The sequence below is a fragment of the Triticum urartu genome, chromosome 7A (genome assembly GCF_056163025.1).
Source record: "Triticum urartu cultivar PI428250 chromosome 7A, HENAU_Tu73, whole genome shotgun sequence".
In the NCBI taxonomy this organism is placed as follows: Eukaryota; Viridiplantae; Streptophyta; class Magnoliopsida; order Poales; family Poaceae; genus Triticum; species Triticum urartu.
In genome coordinates, this window is record NC_141879.1 from 48,494,657 (window position 1) to 48,517,449 (window position 22,793).

Sequence of the window (22,793 nt, forward strand, 5' to 3'; positions counted from 1 at the left end):
GTAAATACACAATCTAAGCAATTTAAATGGGCCGGAAACAACAACAACAACAACAACAATTATGGTAAAACCCCATATGCATTTAGCAAATTGGTGCAACAACAAAGTTAAACATTTAAAGGTTATTATCATGATGCGGAGGGCATGTTCAAGATTATGCAATTTTAAAGAAAATGTTGATAAGACAATTATGAAGCATTTTGTCATCGTGGCGGAAATGAAAAGGGGTGCCACGGCAACGATAACGAAACGGTGCCACGGCAACGTCCCGGTTCCGGTAACTCGATTGAGATACCGATGCAAAGGAGAAGTGTGCGGATGCGTGCAAAAGGTGGTGGGGCGCTCCCGGATTCCGGGTGTCCCACGAGTTGGCGACAAGGAAAACGAGTGACAATTTGGACACGGTGCAAAAACGAGCATCTCAAACATCGCAAGCATTCGTTCGCGGATGTCGACTCAAGGTTATACCTCCGAAGCGTGCAAGCGGGACAGTTCTCATTTGGTGCAAAGTAGAGGAAGTAGACGTTCTTGCGACGGCGGTAGTGGAAGTAGTCGTTCTCGCACGCTCTAGGGTCGAGGGTAGAGGTGATGAAGACGTCTACCTAGGGTAGGGGCACGGACCTGTCCAAGGAGCCCTACCCTAGGACATCCCTGGGAGAAGTCACCTTTCAATCGACTTGAAGGTATCCCACTCGACGGACTCAAGACACTCGACCAAGAAGCTATCACTCGACCATGAAGCCAACCACTCGACCGCCAGGATACCTATAGTCACTCCGCAGGCAAACGTTCAGCTGTTAAGTAGTCTTATGGTCATTATAGCACTTTATTAGGGGCGTTACCAGTAACGCCCAACCTTAAATGTACCTTAAACCCTGCATTACTGAGGGCAGGAAGGGGGCCGGCGAACTCTATATAAGCCACCCCCCTCCTTAGTATGAAGGGTTCGCACCCCTGTTATTCACACGCCAGTAATCCAGTCGACCGCCTCCGGGCACCGAGATGTAGGGCTGTTACTTCCTCCGCGAAGGGCCTGAACTCGTACATCTTGGTGTGTTTACAACTTCCCAATAGCTGAGATCTAGCCTCTCCATACATACCCCCTACATCACTGTCAGAGTTAGAACCACGACAGTTGGCGCCCACCGTGGGGCAGGAATCTTAGCACCTGATTGGAGAAGTTGTGATTTTTCTGATCCCTTTGATCATGGTTTCGTGCGGAGTTTTGGTGGAGGGCCGCGAGATCCGTCTCGGCGCGCTCATGTTCATCGCCGACGACTCCGCCTGGCTTCAGGAGGCGCCACTCGACGTCGACGCGCTCCCTGTCCGCAGTGTGACGCATTTCCGCGCATTCGTTCGTGGCGTCCTCCTGCGGCAACCGTCGACCCGGTATCGGTCGGCCCCCGTATCGTCTCCCCGCCCTGTCTCCCACCGGCGTAAGCGCTCCGGTCGGTCGAGACTTCAGAGGTGGGTGAGGCATGCCGTGGCTCGCCAGTCGGCCGCCCCGCAAGTCGCGGCAATCGAGCCCGACGAATCCCTCTGCGGCCTGTTCGACCTGTCGACTAGCTCCGCGGAGACCGCATCCGAGTGCGACAGCAGCGACCAAGCGGCGGAGATCCTGGCGGTCGATGGAACGCACAGTCCTCCCGGTTTCCCTCGCACTGATGGAGGCGCGGGTGGGGGCGACCCGTCGCACCCCCACGATGAGTATCTCCCCGAACCTCTCACGTCATTACAGTGAGAGGAGCTTCGCCGTCGGAACATGGACGCGCTCCGCACTCCTATCGTCGGAGAGACCCCCGAGGCCCGGGCCTTGGAGGACGCGCGCTTGGCTAACTTGGCCGAGCGCACTCGACTGGAGAATCTCCAGCGAGCACTCCACGAGCAAGCGCGTCAGCGGGCTCCCGAGTCTAGTCGACGTCAGCTCTTCCCGCCGACGCAGGTATACCGAACCTCAGTTCAGAATTTGGCCGCTGCGGCCTGTATAGAAGAATCAATTCAGCCCTCTCAGTCGGAGGCTGGCAGGGGCTTGTTGCAGATCAGAGCGTTGCTCCGGGCGGCGGGAAACCAGAATTCCGCCGTTTCTCAGTCGCGGAACAGGATCCACAGTCGATCCGTTGCAACAGATACAGTCCAGTCAGCTCAAAGCCCGCGGTCGCCCCCGAGGCGTGAGGGACGTGGTGACCGGCATGATCAGTACAGAAGGAATGAGCAGCATGATCACCGATCCGATCGTGATGATCGACGTCGACTGCCAACCCCTCCCTCGAGGAGTGGGTCATATGCGCCTCGACATCGAGATGACAGGCGCCCTCATAGCGTTGGGCAGAGGATTCCCGTCGACCCCAGAGACCCAGGCTTTGACGCGAGATCTGTCCTCGTTCAAGGCTTGGTTGACAGGAACAGGGCTCATCGGGAAGGCCAGAACAGAGATGCGCCCTCCAGCAACAGAATACGTGTTTCAGGGCCAGAGTGTTTCAGTTGAGCCATCAGAGCCGCAGTGATTCCTCCCAATTTTAGGCTGGCGACTGGAATCAGCAAGTTCACCGGTGAATCTAAGTCCGACACTTGGCTCGAAGATTACCGAGTGGCTGTACAGATTGGTGGTGGCAATGATGAGGTGGCCATGAAGCATTTGCCTCTCATGTTAGAGGGCTCAGCCAGAGCGTGGCTAAATCAGTTGGCGCCCAGCAGCATTTACACTTGGGAGGACCTCTCCCGAGTGTTTATCACAACCTTTGAAGGAACATGCAAGCGACCTGCAGGCCTTACAGAGTTGCGGTCTTGCGTGCAGAAGCCGAATGAAACTCTGAGGGAATACATCCCGAGGTGGATCACACTGCATCACTTGGTTGAGAATGTGCCAGACCATCAAGCAGTTTGTGCCTTCAAGGAAGGCGTTAAATACAGAGAGTTGAATCTGAAGTTCGGTCGAACTGGAGAGATGTCTCTGAATCGGATGATGGAGATTGCCACCAAGTACGCTAATTGTGAAGACGAGGACCGACTCCGGAGTGGCAAGCACAAGGCAGTCGCCCAAGAAACCGGAGGAAACTCCAGTCGGAAACAGAAGTGGAAGGCCGAGCCAGCCGCTCCTGGGGAGGCCCTGGCCGTAGCCTAGGGAAACTTCAAGGGAAAACCCAAGGGCACCTGGAAGCCCAAGAAAGTCAAGGATCAGGATGGAAACGATGTTTTGGATCTACCATGTCACATCCACACCAAGAAAGATGAAGAGGGTAATTTTATTTACCCAAAGCATACCACTCGACAGTGCCGGCTCCTAATCCAGCAGTTTCAAGGCAAACAGTCCAAGGATAAGGAGAAAGAGTCAGACAGAGTCAAGGACAAGGAAGACAGTGACGATGGATACCCCCAAATCAATTCCACCCTGATGATTTTTGCTGATGTCGAAAGTAAAAGTCGACTGAAAGTCATTAACCGTGAGGTGAATATGGTTGCTCCGGCGACACCCAGTTATCTGAGGTGGTCTCAGACTGCCATCACGTTCGACCAGTCTGACCACCCTACGCACATTGCCACCCCTGGGAGGCAAGCTTTGGTGGTCGACCCAGTTGTCGAAGGCACTCGACTGACCAAAGTCCTGATGGATGGTGGCAGTGGCCTGAACATACTGTACGCCGAAACTTTGAAAGGAATGGGCATTCCGATGTCCGGACTAAGTACCAGTAACATGAGCTTCCACGGAGTCATTCCTGGCAAGAAAGCCGAATCGCTCGGCCAGATTGCTCTTGATGTGGTTTTCGGCGATTCAAAGAATTACCGCAAGGAAAAGTTGACATTCGAAGTTGTGGACTTCCAAAGTGCTTATCATGCCATTTTGGGCAGGCCAGCTTACGCACGCTTCATGGCTCGACCATGTTACGTGTACCTCAAACTGAAGATGCCTGGCCCTAAAGGTGTAATCACTATTACAGGCAACCGAAAGAAAGCAGAAGAGTGTTTTCAGAAAGGCTCAAAGATCGCTGATGCTCAGATGGCAGTGGTCGAGCTGCAAGAGTACCAAAAGACTGCCGATCCAAGTGAATTGCTACGAGCCAAGAAGCCTGCTTCAGAATCAGCTTTTCAGTAGTCTGGTGAAACAAAGTCAGTCCACATTCACCCGACCGACCCCGATGCTGCCCCGACTCACATCTCAACGACGCTCGACCCCAAATAGGAAGAAGCGCTCGTCCAGCTCCTCTGTGAGAACTGGGACATCTTCGCATGGAAGCCCTCTGACATGCCTGGAGTTCCCAGAGGGCTGGCTGAGCACCGTCTACGAGTCGACCCAAAATTCAAGCGTATGAAGGAACATCTTCGACGGTCCGCCGTCCAGAAGAAGCAAGCCATTGGCGAGGAGGTAGCTCGGCTCTTAGCAGCGGAGTTCATCCGAGAGATTTACCACTCCGAGTGGCTCGCCAATGTCGTCATGGTCCCCAAGAAGGACAAGTCACTTCGCATGTGCATTGATTTCAAACATATCAATCGGGCCTGCCCGAAAGATCATTTTCCTCTCCCTCGCATCGACCAAATAGTCGACTCGACTGTGGGGTGCGAGAGATTGTCTTTTCTAGATGCCTATTCCGGGTACCATCAGATCCGTCTGTATGGACCCGACGAGATCAAAACAACATTCATCACTCCATTCGGATGCTTCTGTTACGTCACCATGCTGTTCGGCCTCAAGAATGCCGGAGCCACGTTCATGAGAATGATTCAGAAGTGTCTACTCACTCAAATCAGTCGGAATGTGGAGGCATACATGGATGATATTGTGGTCAAGTCACGGAAAGGTTCCGACCTGCGGGCTGACCTTGCTGAAACCTTTGCCAACCTCAGGAGGTATGATATCAAGCTCAATCCATCAAAGTGCACGTTCGGAGTTCCAGGTGGAAAGTTACTCGGTTTTCTCGTTTCCGAATGGGGGATCGATGCCAATCCTGAAAAAGTTGGCACCATACTCCGGATGAAGCGTCCTGTACGCGTGCACGATGTCCAAAAGCTTACAGGCTGCTTGGCCGCCCTAAGTCGATTCATTTCTCATCTCGGTGAAAAGGCGTTGCCTCTTTACTGACTGATGAAGAAATCTGACAAGTTCGAGTGGACTCCAGAAGCTGACACAGCATTTGCAGAGCTCAAAGCTCTGCTCTCCACCCAGCCGGTGCTTGCTGCCCCAATCAGCAAAGAGCCTCTGCTGCTTTACATTGCAGCCACAGGACAAGTTGTCAGTACAGTACTTACGGTCGAGCGGGAAGAAGAAGGAAAGGCCTTCAGAGTTCAGCGCTCGGTCTATTATCTGTCTGAAGTTTTGACCCCTTCGAAACAAAGATACCCTCACTACCAGAAGCTTGTATATGGGATTTACATGACCACGAAGAAGGTTGCACATTACTTCTCTGACCACTCCATTACAGTCGTCAGCGACGCCCCACTGTCAGAGATTCTGCATAACAGAGATGCAACTGGTCGAGTGGCCAAGTGGGCGATTGAACTCCTTCCCTTAGATATAAAGTTTGAAGCAAAGAAGGCTATCAAGTCCCAAGCAATCGCAGATTTCATCGCCGAGTGGATCGAACAGCAACTTCCGACTCAAGTTCACTCGGAGCACTGGACCATGTTCTTCGATGGATCTAAGATGCTGAATGGTTCCGGTGCTGGGGTAGTTCTAGTCTCCCCCCGAGGAGATAAGCTCAGATATGTTCTCCAGATTCACTTCGATTCCTCTAATAATGAAGCAGAATATGAAGCACTTTTGTACGGGTTGCGCATGGCCATTTCACTCGGCGTCCGTCGCCTCATGGTCTATGGCGACTCAGATTTGGTGGTTAATCAGGTGATGAAGGAGTGGGATGTCAGAAGTCCGGCTATGACTGGTTATTGCAATGTAGTGAGAAAGCTAGAAAAGAAATTCGAGGGGTTAGAGCTTCATCACATCCCTCGACTGAAAAATCAAGCAGCTGATGATCTGGCAAAGATAGGCTCCAAGAGAGAAGCCATTCCCAGCAATGTGTTTTTGGAGCACATCCGCTCGCCGTTAGTCCAGGAGGATCCTTTCACAGAAGAAGCCCCGCAGCCGAAAAGTGCCACAGATCCGACTGAAGTCGAAGTTCCTGCTGTGGTCGACCTAATCATGGAAGTCTTGGCAATCACTCCCGACTGGACGATACCGTACATCGCGTATATCTTGAGGAAAGAACTCCCGGAGGACGAGGAAGAGGCTCGACAGATCGTCCGCCAATCTAAGGCCTTCACAGTCATAAAGGGACAGTTGTATAGGGAAAGCGCGACTGGAATTGGTCAGAAATGCATAACACTAGAAGAGGGTCAGATGATCCTTAATGATATCCACTCGGGGACCTGTGGTCACCATGCGTCCTCTCGGACCATTGTGGCTAAAGCATACCGAGCAGGATTTTACTGGCCAAGAGCAAATGAGATGGCAAAAGAGATAGTCGACAAGTGTGGAGGTTGCCAGTTCTACTCCAACATGTCACACAAGCCTGCATCAGCCCTGAAGACCATTCCACTCGTCTGGCCCTTTGCTGTCTGGGGACTGGACATGGTCGGTCCACTGAGAACAGGCAGGAGCGGATTCACGCATGTGCTTGTGGCAGTCGACAAGTTCACCAAATGGATTGAAGCCAAGCCTATCAAGAATCTCGATGCTTGCACTGCTATCAGTTTCGTCAGAGGGCTGACGCTCAGATATGGGGTCCCGCATAGCATCATCACCGACAATGGGTCAAACTTCGATTCAGACAAGTTCAGAGCTTTTTGCGCCTCTCAAGGCACTCGAGTCGACTACGCATCGGTCGCCCATCCCTAGTCGAATGGACAAGCTGAAAGAGCAAATGGTCTGATTCTCAAAGGACTAAAGCCTCGACTGATGCGTGATCTCAAGCACGCGGCAGGTGCTTGGGTCGACGAGCTTCGTCAGTTCTGTGGGGATTGAGGACCACCCCTAACCGGTCGACTGGAAGAATTCCATTCTTTCTGGTTTATGGAGCCGAAGCAGTTTTGCCAAGTGATCTTCTTCACAACACGCCCCGAGTCGAGCTTTACACCGAAGATGAAGCAGAACAGGCCCGGCAAGACGCAGTCGACCTCCTAGAAGAAGAGAGGGAGATGGCCATGATCAGATCGACCATTTATCAGCAAGACTTGCGTCGATTCCACGCCCGGAATGTGAAGAGCCGAGCCTTCCAGGAAGGAGATTTGGTCCTCCGAGTGGATCAACAGAAACCACACAAACTTGCTCCTACTTGGGAAGGCCCCTTCATCGTCACCAGAGTCCTCCACAATGGAGCATATCACCTCTACAATGTTGATCACCAGATCGACGAGCCACGAGCTTGGAATGCGGAACTACTCCGCCCATTTTACACTTGAGTTCTCCCTTGGACGAGATGTAATAAGACAAATTTCTGCAGTTTATTTTTATCAAAGACAAGAGTGTTCCAATAATTGCTGTCACTTTTCTTTACATACGAAATCCCCCAGTGGGTGACTTAGCTGCGAATCCGTTTCGCCTAAGTTTGAAAAATCCTACCGAGTGGAGAGCCAGACTCCCACTCGGGGGCTTAGCTGCAGCCCAGTGCTTGCCTAAGTTTGAAAAAAATCCTACCGAGTGGAGAGCAAACCTCCCACTCAGGGGCTTAGCTGCAGTCCAGTACTCGCCTAAGTTCTCCCACTAAGAGACTTAGCTGCAGTCAGACACTCGCCTAAGTTTGAAAAAATCCTTCCGAGTGGAGAGCGATCCTCCCACTCGGGGGCTTAGCTGCAGTCCAGCACTCACCTAAGTTCTCTCACTTAGAGACTTAGCTGCAGTCCGGCACTCGCCTAAGTTTGAAAAATCCTTCCGAGTGGAGAGCGATCCTCCCACTCGGGGGCTTAGCTGCAGTCCAGCACTCGCCTAAGTTCTCTGACTTAGAGACTTAGCTGCAGTCCGGCACTCGCCTAAGTTTGAAAAAATCCTACCGAGTGGAGAGCAATCCTCCCACTCGGGGGCTTAGCTACAGCCCAGTGCTCGCCTAAGTGTATAAAAATCCTACCGAGTGGAGAGCAAACCTCCCACTCGGGGGCTTAGCTGCGGCCCAGTGCTCGCCTAAGTGTTTAAAAATCCTACCGAGTGGAGAGCAAACCTCCCACTCAGGGGCTTAGCTGCGGCCCAGCGCTCGCCTAAGTGTTTAAAAATCCTACCGAGTGGAGAGCAAACCTCCCACTCGGGGGCTTAGCTGCAGTCTAGTACTCGCCTAAGTTCTCTCACTTAGAGGCTTAGCTCCAGTCCGGCACTCGCCTAAGTTTGAAAAAATCCTACCGAGTGGAGAGCGATCCTCCCACTCGGGGGCTTAGCTGCAGTCCAGCAATCGCCTAAGTTCTCTCACTTAGAGACTTAGCTGCAGTCCGGCACTCGCCTAAGTTTGAAAAAATCCTACCGAGTGGAGAGCGATCCTCCCACTCGGGGGCTTAGCTGTAGTCCAGTACTCGCCTAAGTTTGAAAAAATCCTACCGAGTGGAAAGCAAACCTCCCACTCGGGGGCTTAGCTGCAGCCCAGTGCTCGCCTAAGTGTTTAAAAATCCTACCGAGTGGAGAGAAAACCTCTCACTCGGAGGCTTAGCTGCAGCCCAGTGCTCGCCTAAGTACAAGACACAACCCAATCCGCGAGTCGACTGCTACCTTCCCCTTCGGAGCTGCGCCGCAAATACAAGGTTATTCCGAGTGAAGATCAAGATCCACTCGACGAATCAAACCATGAAGATATTCAAACGAGAAATCAAGATCAGATAAAGCCTAAAAGATCCCAGACCTCAAAGTACTCGAGCCCTCAGCTCGGCAGAGTTTAACTGTTACAAGTCCACTCAGCATCCCGAGGCAAATTTAAGGCAGAGTTTAACGGTTACAAATCCACTCGGCATTCCGAGGAAAATTTAAAGTTTTTCACTCCTCAAGAGGAGGACTGGAAGGGGCGACGAACTCATCCAAGTCGATCCCGTCGGCAATACGGGTGGCAGCGGCGATGAAAGTCTCCATGAAGTCTTGAAAGATGTGCTTCCTGGTATTGGCAACTTGGATGGCCGCCAGCTTTTCTTCTCGCGCCTCCTTGCAATGGACGCGGACCAGAGACAGAGCGACATCAGCACCACATCTAGCAGAAGATTTCTTCCATTCCGCCACTCGACCTGGGACTTCGTTAAGTCGAGCCATCAGAGACTCGAGGTCGTTCGGAAGCGTCGTCCCAGGCTAGAGTGATGTGTCGATCCGCGACATCGCAACTTTCAGCCGAGCCAGATAGTCAACGACGCTGGCAGTACGAGACTCCAGACGGAGCACGTTCATTGCAGCCTCGTCCTTCACAAGAGAGTTAACAGGGTCCAAGCTTGGCTCCACTCGACTGGTCTCCTCTTCAAAGTTCTGGCAGAATTCTGCAAACATGATTCAAGAGTAAGACAGTGGCCCTACACAGGCTTGGTAAACTGCAAGACAGTCGGGGCAGAGTAATTACCTTCGAGCATGACGAACAGCTTCTTGGCAAGTCCACCGAGATAAGCCTCCAGATCTTTTACCTTCCCCGCCAGCTCACCCGCCTTGTCGTGCAGAGCCATCTTCTCCTTCTTCAGTCGACTGGCGTCTCGATTAGCTGTCTCGAGAGCAGTTTTCAGTCTAGAGTTCTCCTGTTCAAGAGTTCCGACCGAAGCCAGTTTCTCTTCTGCGAGCTTCGTTTTGCTCGAGGCCTCCTTCTGTGCCTCTGCAAGGTCTTGGTCCTTCTTCTTCAGAGCTTCCTCCAGTTTCTCTGCGGCGCGTCGAGTGGAACCAACATCAAGAATGGACAAGAAATAAAAGCCACCCGTTAAGAATGGAGAACCTCACCAGCCATACCTTTTGCTTCTTCTTGTGCCTTCTTCAAATTCTCCTAAGCAAGCTTCAAGTTAAGGTTGAGCTGGATCTGCTGATTCTCCAACTCAGTATAGCGAGCTACAAGTTCGCAAGATTTCTGTAAAAAGAAAAATCAGTCGACAGACGTCCAAGATAAGTTGCTTCCGAGTAACTAAGAGACAATGATGACGTTTCTAAGACCACAGCCGAATCAAAAACATTCGACAGTAGTCTCGGGGACTACACCCAGTGGGTGCACTCAGCGTGCCCCCACTGGTTCGACCGAAAAAAGAGAAAAAGTCGACTGCCCGCAGTCGACCGGATACAGTTCCACTCGACCTGGCCCGACCAAACCGAGTGAAGAAATGCAGCTACAGCAACACAATGTAAAGACTACAGTCGACTGCCAGCGGTCCACCGTAGTCTCGGGGACTACACCCAGTGGGTGCACTTAGCGTGCCCCCACTCAGACACACCCAGTGGGTGTACAGATGCAGATGCAAAAGATCTTCGGAAAAGAGACTCTTCAAACAGCATATCATAACAGACCAAGTGTTGAGTCGACTGACCTGGATGTTGCTCTGAAGAGCCGAACTCGCGTCATAGGCTGCTTGGCTGGCCTCCCGAGCCATCTTCACTTGCTCCATCATGATCCCCACCTGGCGTATAGCCTCTTTCGCAGCAGCCGCTTGGTCCTCAGGGATGGGGTATGCGGCAAAAAGTGAAGACGGATCCGCAGTCGACGACGAGGGCCGCGCACTCGCCAGAGGAACGGCGAAGGTCACAGAAGCCCGAGTGGTGTCGCCACCATCCCGAGCCACGGCCTCGGACGCCGGAGCGGATTGGGGGGTCTTGTCAGCCGACGCCCTCTTGTGCCTCCTCACTCTCAACGGACCGTTGTCGTCGTCATCCAGGAGGTCGATAACATGAGGAGGGGCTACAAAGGAAAAGTTCAATCGACCAGAGTTGCAATAAATGATCAGTCGACTCAATGCAGAACGTCAGTAATCGTACCAGGGTTGGAGGTAACAACGTCCTCCATCTCTTGGTCGTCGTCCTTGGCGGAGACCTCAGAAGTAGCAGCACTGCGAGCCTCGAAAGTCAGTCGGTTGGCTCAATGGATTGACCAAGGATCCGTCCACGGTCAACAAAGTAAAGCAAGTTTTATTATTACCCGGAAATGGTAGGGACAGCTATCTTCATCTTGGGCAGAGCCTTGGGCGGCTTGGACAGCGTCGTGTGTGGGTGCTTGGGAACCTTCCCAGTCGGCGTAGGAGAAGAGGTCCGAGGGCGTTTCGACGACTGCCCAACAGAGGCAGTCGCCTTGCCACGTTCCCGCGCTGGGTCGTGTGTGTGCTTGGACCGCCCCTCTGGGAGAGGGGGTTCGACCTCCTCCTCCTCCTCTTCGCTGGAGTTGACAGTGTCGTCTCCCTCTCCTTCGCCGTCGGACTCCCACTCGCCTTGGTCGTCCCCACTCTCACCTCCGCTCGCCTCCCCTTCCTCAGTTGGCTCCTGAGCCCCGTTGGGCGTTGAGTACATCTCGGTGGTCGCCTAGAAAGCAATAGACAAGACGAAAGTCAATCGACCAACTCAAAGAAGACCAATGTAGAAAACAAGATTTTAGTCGGGAGCATAAAGACATACCTGGTCCACTTCATACGAGTTGTCGAGTGGAGTTACCCTCCTGGCTCCTCGGGGGTTGTCTTTGTTCCCCGTGATGCTCGACAGCCACCCCTCCAGCATCTCGTTGGTGACCTCCTCCGGGTGGATCCGAGTGGTGTCATCGAGGCCAGAGTACAACCACATCGGGTGGTCACGGGCCTGGAGCGGTTGGATGCACCTCTGGAGGAAGACCTCCAGCAGGTCCATCCCAGTCACACCCTCACGGACAAGCTCGACCACTCGACCGGCCAACACTTTGACTTGGGCCCTTTCCTCCGGCGTCACTTTCAGGGAAGCGGGTTTTTTAGCTCGGTCGAGGGAGAAAGGAGGAAGACCAGTCGACTGTCCTGGGGTCGCCTGGTCCTGACAGTAGAACCAGGTCGACTGCCAACCACGGACCGACTCCGGGAAAGTAATGGATGGAAAACAGCTCTTCCCCCTCGTCTGGATCGCCAAGCCCCCGCACAACTGGATCACCTGCGTCCTCTCGTCACTCGACTTGGCCTTCTTGACCGATTGAGCACGGCAAGTAAAGATGTGCTTGAAGAGTCCCCAATGGGGGCGGCAACCCAAGAAAGCCTCACACATGGAAATGAAAGCAGCAAGGTATACAATGGAGTTGGGAGTAAAGTGGTGGAGCTGCACTCCGAAGAAGTTCAAGAAACTCTGGAAAAAAGGATGGGGCGGCAGAGAAAACCCTCGGTCGATGTGAGTGGCTAGGAGCACGCACTCACCGTCGCGGGGTCGAGGTTCGATCTCTCCCCCCGGAAGACGCGCGGCTTCGTGGGGAATGACTCCTCCCTCGACCATGTCGTCGAGATCCTCCTGCCGGAGCACCGACGGCATCCAGTCGCCCTGGATCCAACCTTTGGGCAGAGCGGTCCTAGAGGAGGATCCGCCCCGAGCAGATCTTTTCCCCTTCCCCTGGGCCGCCGCCTTCTTCGCGCGCTCCAGAGCGGAGGTCTTGCCCTTCGTCATCGTCGCCGGCGAAGTCTCGCACGGGCCTGCTGCGCTGGGGCGAGAACAGAGGTGGCGGAAGGACTTGCGAAGGGAGAGAGGAAGAAGAAATGAGGAGAAGAGAGCGCACTGCTTGGAAACCCCGAGCCGGCGATTTATAAGGGACCGCTTCCGAGTGACTGACTGGTAGGCCCAGGCTATCCAGTCAAATCCCGCAGCAGACGCGTGCACAGTACGTGGCGAAAAAGGCGATGCGGGGATCGAGGAGCTTCCGCTTTATCGCTTCCGATTACTGTGGCCGCTCCCGTCCCGCACGCTTCCCAAAATCCGAATCCTGCGACATCCGCGGGCCACAGAACAACTTATCAAAACAGAAGACCCCGATCGCGCCGGCGCTCAGTATGTCACAAGCAAAGAAATTCACTCGACGAAAGGCCTGGAATGGATCAAGGCGACTGAAAAAGGTTGGCAACATCATCCATGACGATTGACCCAAAAAGAGGCGCTCACGTAGCCCAAAGAACCAGTCGAAAAGATCTCCAACTCTTTCCCCACTCTAACCTCGATCCATTCGGGGGCTAATGATGAAGACGTGTACCTAGGGTAGGGGCACGGACCTGTCCAAGGAGCCCTACCCTAGGACATCCCTGGGAGAAGTCACCTTTCAATTGACTTGAAGGTATCCCACTCGACGGACTCAAGACACTCGACCAAGAAGCTATCACTCGACCATGAATCCAACCACTCGACCGCCAGGAGACCTATAGTCACTCCGCAGGCAAATGGTCAGCTGTTAAGTAGTCTTATGGTCATTATAGCACTTTATTAGGGGCGTTACCAGTAACGCCCAACCTTAAATGTACCTTAAACCCTGCATTACTGAGGGCGGGAAGGGGGCCGGCGAACTCTATATAAGCCACCCCCCTCCTCAGTATGAAGGGTTCACACCCGTGTTATTCATACGCCAGTAATCCAGTCGACCGCCTCCGGGCACCGAGACGTAGGGCTGTTACTTCCTCCGCGAAGGGCCTGAACTCGTACATCTTGGTGTGTTTACAACTTCCCAATAGCTGAGATCTAGCCTCTCCATACATACCCCCCTACATCACTGTCAGAGTTAGAACCACGACAAGAGGTTCTCGCGATCTCGGCGACGGTAGTGGTACATGTTTATCATTGCACGAGTTTCCGTAGACGTTCATGTCATCGGTGTCATGGTACTTGGGGTCTTCGGACTTTCCGGTCCCGTTCTTGCGACGGTAGTCGTTCACGTTCGTTCGGAGAGGTACTTGATGACTCCAACGTCTTCGGGGCGACGGTAGTTGTACACGGTCCACGAGACATCGATCGTTCGGGGTCCGACTTGCGGGTCTTGCCGACATGAGTGGTACTTGGCGTTTTTGTGTAGACGAACTTGGCGAATCCGAAGGGGTACTTGATGGTGGTGGTACTTGACGCGTTCGAGGGTCGTCATGTCATGGTACTTGGCAAACTCCTTGGAGAAGGTGCTTGACGGTCCGGGTACGGGTCTTGGCGTGTCGTTCTTGCCAATCCAAAACTCAGTGAGATGATAGGACCTCAGTCGGGCAGCAGCAAGGAGGCGATGGCGCACACACTGGACTTGGGGGCAGGGCGATGAGAAGGCGCACGGCTCGGTGACGAGGAGAACCAGCGGTTCCAGGGGGTGGAGGTGACGATGTTGGGCCGTGGGAGGCCGCTACCAGCACGGACAAGGCAAGGAGGAGGAGGCACTGGCCTTGCCGAGGCCAGCAGCAGGCCGCGTTGGGACACGAGGCCGACGAAGTCCTAGGGCGGCACAGCCATGGCAGGGCCTGACGGATTCGGACGGGGGCGGCACTTGACGGCGGAGGGCAACGCGAGACAGAGGAGGAGCGGTCGTCGACCTGCTGGGCTCCGGTGACACGGGATGAGGGAGCGGCGCAGCGACCTGCAGGGTCGCCAGCGCGGGCGCCATGGCCGGAGGAGCTCCACCGTCGGGCAGCCGCGAGCTCCTCTCGAGCGAACGACGAAGTTTGGGGGAGGAAACCGCGAGGTCTTCTGGGCGTTCGTGGCAAGGAAAAACAGGGCGCGAAGTAGGAGAGTGCATTGGGGAGGATGGGATCGCGCAGAGGCCTCTCCTGCGGCGTGAGGGAAGAAGAGAGACGAGGGGATCGAGCGTCGCTCCTCCTGGCGTGCGTGTGTGGCAGCGGACAGGAATGAGAGGGAGAGATGGGGATCGAGTGGAGGGGATCGGGGTAGCTAGGGTTATGGAGCTGGTGGGGGCGGCTGGGCCTTGGGCCAAAATGGGTTGGTAGCTGGTCTCCCTCTCTCCTCACTTCTCTTCTCTTATAGAAAAAAAGGAAGGAGAAAAAGAGAGAAGAGCAAAGATTAGGGAAAGAATTGGGCATAGGGTTTGGAGAAGGTTGGAAAGGAAATTATGAAAGACACATAATTTAACTGCAAGTGTGTTTGAGGGTGATTCCGAAAATGGATTATTTAACATAGCGCCCTAATATCGGGAGGATATGTTATAAAGAGAAGTCATCCTTCCCTCGATTTAAATGGATCGAAGATCCATACGATTTATTTAAAAGAGTTTTGAAACGGTTGCAAAAATAGTGGCATGATGACATGATGCAATGCACAAGATGCAAAGATGAATGCAACAGACAAAACAAAATACACGACGAAACCCGAAAACCATGGAAGGCAATTGAAGCTCTAGTCTTAGGGCGTTACAACACTCCACCACTACAAGAGGATCTCGTCCCGAGATCTAGGATGGCACCGGAGGGAAAAGGAAGAGGAAGATAAGAGGTAAAACTAAGTTGCTTCTTTGACAAACGAGTGAAACCAAAGAACCTTGAAAAGTTAAACCATTTCGAGACGGAGATGATCGAAGTTGAAAACACTCCGTCAGAAAAGAGGAACAAGGAAGAACAAATTCGGGCAGCACTCCGGTTGAAAAGAGATGCAAGGCTTGATAAGGCGAAAAGAACTTGAGCAAAAGGGCACAACACTCCGGTTAAATGGATAAGCATGAAAAGAACACGATCCTGACAAAACAAGAAGATGGGTTGAAGAGAGCAACATCACAATGCTTCCGAAACAAAAGAATAGAAGTTGGATCGTCGGAAAGGAAAGAGTTGAAAAGAAAAATGACATCTTCTACCACAATAGAATTTGAGAAGCATCCTTAGAAAGAAGTATTGAACGGAGTTGTTGAAAAATCAATAATGAAAACAATAACCTACTTGTGGGCTTATGAAAACATCTCAAAACTTAAGGTGGAATTCTGCCACTAACGAAAACAAGATTGGATTGATAAGAACAAGGAGACGAGAAACTTATTTCCCCCGGAGGATAAATGAAGAACTTGGGTCATTTATGAGCACCATAAATAGCAACAATCCTTAGGGAAAAATTTAGGTGAAATATAACCCAAGGTAAATCCAATGAAAAGATTGATGGATTTAAGATACCTCATTCTTGTGAATGAAGAATGGTATATTACCACCTCAAAAGATAAGGGGGAACAATTGCACTCCGGATTGCGATATGAAGAAAACTTGAGATCCTCTTAACAGAACCTGAATGAACACTTCGAGAAGGAATTAAGTCCTTGCTGAACCATCATGTAGAACCTCCATGAATACCTCCGGTAACAAAAGGATGAACAATGAAAGGAAAGAGAAGTTGAAAACACAAGGTGAAGCCCTACGATGATTTAGATGAATCTCCGTGGTGATATATGATACATCTCCGTCGTATCTACTTTTACAAACACTTTTGCCCTTGTTTTGGACTCTAACTTGTATGATTTGAATGGAACTAACCCGGACTGACGCTGTTTTCAGCAGAATTGCCATGATGTTGTTTTATGTGCAGAAAAAATATATTCTCGGAATGACCTGAAACTCCACGGAACATCTTAGAAAAAACAATAAAAAATCCTCGCCAATAATGAAGACCAGGGGCCCACACCCTTCTCACGAGGGTGGGGGGCGCCCCCCCTAGGGCACGCCCCCCTACCTCGTGAGCCCCCTGTTGCGTCTCCGACTCCAACTCCACCTCCATATATTGAGTTTCGATGAGAAAAAATCAGAGAGAAGAAATCATCACATTTTACGATATGGAGCCGCCGCCAAGCCCTAAAACCTCTCGGGAGGGCTGATCTGGAGTCCGTTCGGGGCTCCGGAGAGGGGGATTCGTCGTCGTCATCATCATCAACCATCCTCCATCACCAATTTCATGATGCTCACCGCCATGCGTGAGTAATTTCATCGTAGGCTTGCTGGACGGTGATGGGTTGGATGAGATTTATCATGTAATCGAGTTAGTTTTGTTAGGGTTTGATCCCTAGTATCCATTATGTTCTGAGATTGATGTTGCTATGACTTTCTATGCTTAATGCTTGTCACTAGGGCCCGAGTGCCATGATTTCAGATCTGAACCTATTATGTTTTCATGAATATATGTGAGTTCTTGATCTGATTTTGCAAGTATATAGTCACCTACTATGTGTTATGATCCGGCAACCCCGAAGTGACAATAATCGGGACCACTCCCGGTGATGACCATAGTTTGAGGAGTTCATGTATTCACTATGTGCTAATGCTTTGTTCCGGTTCTCTATTAAAAGGAGGCCTTAATATCCCTTAGTTTCCAATAGGACCCCGCTGCCACGGGAGGGTAGGACAAAAGATGTCATGCAAGTTCTTTTCCATAAGCACGTATGACTATATACGGAATACATGCCTACATTACATTGATGAATTAGAGTTAGTTCTGTGTCACCCTATGTTATGACTGTTACATGATGAACCGCATCCGGCATAATTATCCATCACTGATCCGGTGCCTACGAGTTTTCCATATACTGGTTCTCGCTTATTTACTTTTCCACTTCTACTGTTACAATCACTACAAAAAACCAAAAACATTACTTTTGCTGTCTTTACTTTTGTTGCCTCTACCACCACTATCATATTGCTTTGCTACTAAACACTTTGCTGCAGATATTAAGTTTCCAGGTGTGGTTGAATTGACAACTCAGCTGCTAATACTTGATAATATTCTTTGGCTCCCCTTGTGTCGAATCAATAAATTTGGGTTGAATACTCTACCCTCGAAAGCTATTGCGATCCCCTATACTTGTGGGTTATCAAGACTAATTTCTGGCGCCGTTGCCGAGGAGCATAGCTCTATTCTTTGAGTCACTTGGGATTTATATCTGCTGGACACTATGAAGAACTTGAGAGATCCAAAAACCAAGATCTATCCCTCAACCACGAGGGGAGGTAAAGAACTTCCATCTAGCTCTGCACTTGATTCACCTTCTGTTATGAGTAAGTTAGTGATACGTCTCCAACGTATCTATAATTTTTTATTGCTCCATGCTACTTTATCTACTGCTTTGGACTATATTGTGCTTTATTTTCCACTTTTATATTATTTTTGGGACTAACCTATTAACCGGAGGCCCAGCCCAGAATTGCTGTTTTTTGCCTATTTCAGTATTTTGAGGAAACAGAATATCAAACAGAGTCCAAACGAAATGAAACCTTCGGGAACGTGATCTTCTCACCGAACGTGATCCAGGAGACTTGGACCCTACTCCAAGAAGTTTCCGGGGAGGTCATGAGGGTGGAGGGCGCCCCCCCCCCCCCCCCGGAGCTCCACCGACGTGCTCCTTCCTCCTATATATACCTACGTACCCCCATTAGACCAGGGAGGGATCCAAAAACCTAATTCCACCGCCACAACTTCCTGTATCCACGAGATCCCATCTTGGGGCCAGTTCCGGAGCTCCGCCGGAGAGGGCATCCATCACGGAGGGCTTCTACATCAACACCATAGCCCTTCCAATGAAGTGTGAGTAGTTTACTTCAGACCTTCGGGTCCATAGCTAGTAGCTAGATGGCTTCTTCTCTCTTTTTGGATCTCAATACAATGTTCTCCCCCTCTCTCGTGGAGATCTATTCGATGTAATCTTATTTTTGCGGTGTGTTTGTTGAGACCGATGAATTGTGGGTTTATGATCCAACTTATCTATGAATAATATTTGAATCTTCTCTGAATTCTTTTATGTATGATTGAGTTATCTTTGCAAGTCTCTTCGAATTATCCGTTTGGTTTGGCCAACTAGATTGGTAGTTCTTGCAATGGGAGAAGTGCTTAGCTTTGGGTTCAATCTTGCGGTGTCCTTACTCAGTGACAGAAAGAGTTGCAAGGCACGTATTGTATTGTTGCCATCGAGGATAACAAGATGGGTATTTATCATATTGCATGAATTTATTCCTCTACATCATGTCATCTTGCTTAAGGCGTTACTCTATTTTTAACTTAATACTCTAGATGCATGCTGGATAGCGGTCGATGAGTGGAGTAATAGTAGTAGATGCAGGCAGGAGTCGGTCTACTTGTCACGGAATTGATGCCTATATACATGACCATACCTAGATAACCTCATAACTATGCTCAATTCTATCAATTGCTCAACAGTAATTTGTTCACCCACCGTAGAATATCTATGCACTTGAGAGAAGCCACTGGTGAAACCTATGGCCCCTGGGTCTATTCTCATCATATCAATCTCCATTACTTTATTTTACTTGTTTTGCTTTTACTTTTTACTTTGCATCTTTATACCAAAAATACCAAAAATATTATCTCTATCAGATCTCACTCTCGTAAGTGACTGTGAAGGGATTGACAACCCCTAAGCGTTGGTTGCGAGTTGCTACCGTTTTGTGCAGGTACGAGGGACTTGCGCGTGACCTCCTACTGGATTGATACCTTGGTTCTCAAAAACTGAGGGAAATACTTACGCTACTGTGCTGCATCACCCCCTCCTCTTCGGGGAAAACCAACGCTAGCTCAAGATGTAGCAAGAAGGATTTCTGGCACCGTTGCCGGGGAGGCCTACGCCAAGTCAAGTCAAGATTTACTCTCCTTTCAACGAGCCATTTCTGGCGCCGTTGCCGGGGAAGCCTACGCAAAAGTCAACATACCAAGTACCCATCACAATCTCTATCTCTCGCATTACATTATTTGCCATTTGCCTCTCGTTTTCCTCTCCCCCACTTCACCATTGCCGTTTTATTCGCCCTCTCTTTCCCTTTGCCTTTTGTTTGCTCGTGTGTTAGTTTGCTTGCTTGTTCGTCATGATGGCCTTACCTAATTGTGGTGATCTTCACCTTAAAAGGCTAGAAGATATCGAAAACAATGTCAGGAAGTTTATGGTCTTGCAATTTGAGCATAATAATTTCTTTAGAAACGAGCTTAAGGAACAAAAGAGTTTTATGAGTTATATGAATAAAGAGCTCGATGATATGCATGTCCAAAGAATTTGATGGTGTAAGAGCCCAAATTGCTCATCTTGAAAAAATGACTGCTGAAAGTTCGGATATGCAAGCCACCTTAGTCAATAAGATGGCCGCTAAACTGAATAACTATGAAAATCAAGATGAAGATCTGAAAGTTATTGATGTGTCCCCTATTAAATCGTTGTTTTGCAATGTCAATCTTGATGAATCTGATTATGATCTTCCCTTACCTAGAAGGCGTTCTAAGAATTCTGAGTTTTTAGATCCTGATGATGAAATTGATAAAAAAGGGATTGAAAGAAATAAAAATCTAGATATTGCTAAACCCACTATTTTGGATCTCAAGGAATTTAACTATGAAAATTGCTCTTTAATTGATTGTATTTCCTTGTTGCAATCCGTGTTAAATTCTCCTCATGCTTATAGTCGAAATAAGGCCTTTACCAAACACATTGTTGACGCCTTAATGCAATCTTATGAAGAAAAACTTGAGTTGAAAGTTTCTATCCCTAGAAAACTCCATGATGAGTGGGAACCTACAATTAAGATTAAAAATAAAAATTATGAGTTTCATGCTTTGTGTGATTTGGGTGCTAGTGTCTCTACTATCCCCAAAGCTTTGTGTGATTTGCTAGATTTCCATGACTTTGATGATTGCTCTCTAAACTTGCATCTTGCGGATTCCACTATTAAAAATCCTATGGGAAAAATTAATGATGTTCTTATTGTTTCAAATAGGAATTATGTGCCCGTATATTTTATTGTTCTTGATATAGATTTCAATCCTTCATGTCCTATTATTCTTGGTAGACCTTTCCTTAGAACGATTGGTGCAATTATTGATATGAAGGAAGGGAATATTAAATTCCAATTTCCCTTAAAGAAGGGCATGGAACACTTTCCTAGAAAGAAAATAAAATTACCATATGAATCTATCATGAGAGCCACTTATGGATTGCCTACTAAAGATGGCAATACCTAGATCTATCCTTGCTTTTATGCCTAGCTAGGGTCGTTAAACGATAGCGCTTGTTGGGAGGCAACCCAATTTTATTTTGTATTTTTTGTTTTTGGTTCTGTTTAGGAATAAATAATACATCTAGATTCTGTTTAGATGTGGTTTTATCTTTTAATTAGTGTTTGTGCCAAGTTAAACCTTTTAGATCTTCTTGGAAGATAGTTATTTGATCTAGCTGTAATTTCCAGAATCTTTGCGCTCAGTGCCCGAATTGTCAAAAATCACCAGAACGTGATAAAATAGTGATTCCAATTTCTGCTGATCAATAAACAAATTACCCAGGTCTTCTAATTTTGGTAGAATATTTTGGGTTCCAGAAGTTTGCGTTAGTAACAGATTACTACAGACTGTTCTGTTTTTGACAGATTCTGTTTTGCGTGTGTTGTTTGCTTATTTTGATGAATCTATGGCCAGTAAAATAGTTTATAAACAATAGAGAAGTTGGAATACATTAGGTTTAACACCAATACAAATAAAGAACAAGTTCACTACAGTACCTTAAAGTAGTCTTTTGTTTTCTTTCTCTAACGGAGCTCACGAGATTTCTATTGAGTTTTGTGTTGTGAAGTTTTCATGTTTTGGGTGAATTCTTTTGATGGATTATGGAACATGGCGTGGCAAGAGCCTAAGCTTGGGGATGCCCATGGCACCCCCAAGATAATCCAAGGACACCAAAAAGTCAAAGCTTGGGGATGCCCCGGAAGGCATCCCCTCTTTCGCCCACTTCCATCGGTAATTTACTTGGAGCTATATTTTTATTCACCACATGATATGTGTTTTGCTTGGAGAGTCTTGTATTATTTGTGTCTTTGCTTGTTAGTCTACCACAATCATCCTTGCTGTACACACCTTTTGAGAGAGCCATGTATGAATTGAAATTTGTTAGAATACTCTATGTGCTTCACTTATATCTTTTGAGCTTGATAGTTTACTCTATGTGCTTCACTTATATCTTTTTGAGCGTGATAATTTTTGCTCTAGTGCTTCACTTAGATCTTTTAGAGCACGGTGGTGGATTGTTTTAAAGAAACTTGATCTCTCATGCTTCACTTAGATTATTTTGAGAGTCGTTAATAGCATGGTAATTTGCTTAATGTTAATATACTTGGTATTCAAGATATGTGAAACTTTCTTTTTAGTGGGTTGAATACTAAGATAAGTTTGATGCTTGATAATTGTTTTGAGATATGGAGGTGATAATATCATAGTCGTGCTAGTTGAGTAGTTGTGAATTTGAGAAATACTTGTGTTGAAGTTAGCAAGTCTCGTAGCATGCACGTATGGTTAAAGTTGTGTAACAAATTTGAAGCATGAAGTGTACCTGGCTTGTGCATCCTTATGAGTGGCGGTCAGGGACGAGCGATGGTCTTTTCCTACCAATCTATCCCCCTAGGAGCATGCGCGTAGTACTTGATTTTTGATGACTTCTAAATTTTTGCAATAAGTATATGAGTTCTTTTGACTAATGTTGAGTCCATGGATTATACGCACTTTTACCTTTCCGCCATTTGCTAGCCTCTTCGGTACCGTGCATTGCCCTTTCTCACATTGAGAGTTGCTGCAAACTTCGCCGGTGCATCCAAACCCCGTGATATGATACGCTCTTTCACACATAAACCTCCCTATATCTTCCTCAAAACAGCCACCATACCTACCTATCATGGCATTTCCATAGCCATTCCGAGATATATTGCCATGCAACTTCCATCATCATCATCATCATCATCATCATCATGACATGCTTTACTTTTGTCATATTGCCATTGCATGATCTTGTAGTTGACATCGTATTTGTGGCAAAGCTACCATGCATTATTTTTCATACATGTCACTCTTGATTCATTGCACCATCCCGGTACACCACCAGAGGCATTCATATAGAGTCATATCTTGTTCTAGTATCGAGTTGTAATCATTATGTTGTAATCAATAGAAGTGTGATGATGTCAGGACC